This window comes from Sapajus apella, unplaced genomic scaffold, assembly GCF_009761245.1.
Source record: "Sapajus apella isolate SASKATOON/1434 unplaced genomic scaffold, GSC_monkey_1.0 scaffold1, whole genome shotgun sequence".
Lineage (NCBI taxonomy): Eukaryota > Metazoa > Chordata > Mammalia > Primates > Cebidae > Sapajus > Sapajus apella.
In genome coordinates, this window is record NW_022436941.1 from 81994276 (window position 1) to 81998493 (window position 4218).

The following is a 4218-nucleotide window of genomic DNA, read 5'->3' on the forward strand; positions in this document are numbered from 1 at the left end:
TACGATCTGTTTCGAGTAATTGGCTCACGGGATTGTGGAGCCTGGCAAGTCTGAAGTCTGCAGGGAAGGCCAGCAGCTGGAATATGTGGGAGTTGATGCTTTAGTCTTAGGCAGAATTTCTTCCTCTCTGGGAAACCTCAATTTTTGCTCTTTTTTTTTTTTTTTTTTGTATTTTAGCTTCTAGCGTACATGTGCAGTTCATGCAGGATTGTTGCATAGGTACATACATGGCAATGTGGTTTGCTGCCTCCTTCCCCCCAAATCACCTATATCTGGTATTTCTCCCCATGTTATCCCTCCCCAACATTCCCACCCCCCACTGTCCCTCCCCATCCCCCACTGACAGATCCCAGTGTGTGATGCTCCCCTCCCTGTGTCCATGTGTTCTCATTGTTCAGCACCCGCCTATGAGTGAGAACATGCGGTGTTTGATTTTCTGTTCTTGTGTCAGTTTGATGAGAATGATGGTTTCCAGATTTATCCATGTCCCTACAAAGGACACGAACTCATGGTTTTTATGGCCGCATAGTATTCCATGGTGTATATGTGCCACATTTGGTTTGGTTCCAGGTCTTTGCTATTGTAAACAGTGTTGCAGTGAACATATGTGTGCATGTGTCTTTACAATAGCACGATTTATAATCCTTTGGGTATATACCCAGTAATGGGATTGCTGGGTCAAATGGAATTTCTATTTCTAGATCCTTGAGGAATCGCCACACTGTCTTCCACAATGGTTGAACTAACTTACACTCCCACCAACAGTGTAAAAGTGTTCCTATTTCTCCACATTCTCTCCAGCATCGGTTGTGTCCGGGTTTTTTTTTCCCATTTATTTATTTTATTGCATTTTAGGTTTTGGGTACATTTTAGGTTTGGGGTACATGTGAAGAACATGCAAGATTGTTGCATAGGTACACACGTGGCAGTGTGATTTGCTGCCTTCCTCCCCATCACCTACATCTGGCATCTCTCCCCTTGCTATCTCTCCCTGGCTCCCCACTCCCCACCGTCCTTCCCCTATTTCCCCCCAACAGACCCCAGTGTGTAGTGCTCCCCTCCCTGTGTCCATGTGTTCTCATTGTTCAACACCCACCTATGAGTGAGAACATGCGGTGTTTGATCTTCTGCTCTTCTGTCAGTTTGCTGAGAATGATGGTTTCCAGGTTCATCCATGTCCCTACAAAGGACACAAACTCATCATTTTTGATGGCTGCATAATATTCCATGGTGTGTATATGCCACAGTCTATCATCGATGGGCATTTGGGTTGGTTCCAGGTCTTTGCTATTGTAAACAGTGCTGCAATGAACATTCGTGTGCACGTGTCCTTATAGTAGAATGATTTATAATCCTTTGGATATATACCCAGTAATGGGATTGCTGAGTCAAATGGAATTTCTATTTCTAGGTCCTTGAGGAATCGCCACACTGTCTTCCACAATGGTTGAACTAATTTACACTCCCACCAACAGTGTAAAAGTGTTCCTATTTCTCCACATCCTCTCCAGCATCTGTTGTCTCCAGATTTTTTAATGATCGCCATTCTAATTGGCATGAGATGGTATCTCAATGTTGTTTTGATTTGCATTTCTCTGATGACCAGTGATGATGAGGATTTTTTCATATGTTTGTTGGCCTCATGTATGTCTTCTGTCTCTGGATTTTTTAATGATTAAAGCCTTCAACAGATTATGTGAGGCCCAAGAACATTATGAAACATAATCTGGGCCGGAGCAGTGGCTTATGCACGTCATCCTAGCATTTTGGGAGGCCAAGGCGAGCGGATCACAAGTTCAGGAGTTTGAGACCAACCTGGTCAACACAGTGAAACCCTGTCTCTAGTAAAAATACAACAACAACAACAACAACAACAATTAGCCAGGTGTGATGGCAGGTGCCTGTAATCCCAACAACTCAGGAGGCTGAGGCAGGAAAATCGCTTGAACCCGGGAGGAGGAGGTTGCAGTGAGCTAAGATCGTGCCACTGCACTCCAGCCCAGGTGACAGTGCAAGACTCCATATCAAAAATAAATAAATAAGATAATCTACTTTACTTATAGTCTACTATTTGTGGATGTCCATCACATCCCCCAAATACCTTCACAGTAGCACCTAGGTTAGTATTTGATTAAGCACTGGCTACAATAGCCTAGCCAAGCAGACACAGGAACCTGACCATCACAGCTACTCTGTCCCACACGTACACATCCCAACACCTTTCCCTGCTCTACTTTTCTCCTTAACACCCATTAAGGGCTGACACTCTGTGTATTTTACCCTCCCCAGTGTCTTAAGCCAAGCCCACTTTATTCATTTACATAGTACCTATTTATTCTCTTGAAAACATATAAGTTGGTAGCCTTCCAGTGTGAGTATCCCTGAGAGAAAATACTCATCAAAAAATAAGGACTTAAAAATGATAGTTGAGGTGGAGGAACTTCCAGCAGTGGCAGCTCAAGTGACCAAGACAAGATGGGTCAAAGTCAGGGCAGCGGTCCTGGTCCTAGTGGTGGCAAGAAGGATAACAAGGACAAGAAAAATAACTACTAACCTCCTGTACCAACTAGAGTAGGGAAAAAGAAGAAAACAGAAACCAGCTGCTGCCAGCAAACTGCCACGGTGACACCTCACGCTCAGTGCCGGTTAAAATTACCGAAGTTACAGAGAATTAAAGACTATCTTCTCATGGAGGAAGATTCATTAGAAATCAAGAACAAATGAAGCCATTAGAAGAAAAGCAAGAGGTGGAAAGATTAAAAGTGGAGGATGAACCCCAAGCTGAGAGGTACCCCAATGTCAGTAGGAACCTTGGAAAGATCATCAATGACAATCATGCTATCGTGTCTACGTCTTCAGTGTTCTTTCATTTGTAAGCAAGGATCTGCTGGAACCTGGCCTCTGGGTTTGCTCAGACACAGGGTGCATGCCATGTTAGGGGTGCTGATGGATGACACAGATCCCCTGGTCACAGTGATGAAGGTGGAGAAGGCCCCCCGGGAGACCTATGCCAAATGTTGCAGAGGGGGTGGACAACCAAATTCAGGAAATTAAGGAATCTGTGGAACTTCCTCTCACCATCCTGAATATTATGAAGATGGTATTCTTATATAATATTGAGAAAGGGGTCATTCTCCATGGTCCACCTGGCATAGGTAAAACCTTGTTAGCCAAAGCAGTAGCAAACTAAACCTCAGCCACTTTCTTGAGAGTGGTTGGCTCTGAACTCATTCAGAAGTACCTAGGTGATGGGCCCAAACTCATACGGGAACTGTTTCGAGTTGCTGAAGAACATGTACCGTCCATCGTGTTTATTGATGAGATTGATGCCATTGGTACAAAAAGATATGACTCAAATTCTGGTGGTGAGAGAGAAATTCAGTGAACAATGTTGGAACTGTTGAACCAGTTGGATGGATTTGATTCTAGGGAAGATGTGAAAGTTATCATGGCCACAAACCAAATAGGAACCTTGGATCCAGCACTTATCAGACCAGCCCACCTTGACAAGAGGATCGAGTTCCACCTGCCTGATGGGAACACTAAGAAGCACATCTTTCCGATTCACACAAGCAGGATGACGCTGGCTGATGATGTAACCCTAGACGACTTGATCATGGCTAAAGATGACCTCTCTGGTGCTGACATCCAGGCAATCTGTACAGACGCTGATCTGATGGCCTTAAGAGAACACAGAATGAAAGTAACAAATGAAGACTTCAGAAAATCTAAAGAAAATGTTCTTTATAAGAAACAGGAAAGCACCCCTAAGGGGTTCTATCTCTAGTGAACCACAGCTGCTGTCAGGAAAATGGTTGGAAGATTTCCCAACCCCTGAAAGGGATGAGGTTGAGGGAGTTACCCAGAGGAGTCCCTGTTCCTGTTGATTTTTATTAGCAAAACATCCTGTGTGTATTTTGGAGTACAGTGTGTAAGTGCCCAATGGGTGGCCTCTGTTAGTCACTGTGCAGCACCCTCCTTCCAAATAAAGTGTGCTTTTTCACCAAAAAAAAAAAAAAGGAAGAATGAAATGATAGTCGATGCTAAACAAGAGGCAGACTCAGGTGGGTAACATGAAAGGTGCTGGTTAATGTCTCAAGTTAATGGGGTCAGAGATTTCAAAGGAGGATGAAACTGACTTGAGAAGGATTTTTTACATTTCTGAGGTTTCATCTGAGAAAGGAAGCCACGTGAGCACAAAATGAGTTTACAAGAGCA

At 43.9% G+C, this 4218-nt stretch overlaps 1 pseudogene; it reads left to right on the forward strand.

Moving 5' to 3' along the window:
- The first annotated feature begins 2475 nt into the window (after nucleotides 1-2475).
- Nucleotides 2476-3787, forward strand: LOC116563772 (annotated as a pseudogene).
- The last annotated feature ends 431 nt before the right edge of the window (nucleotides 3788-4218 follow it).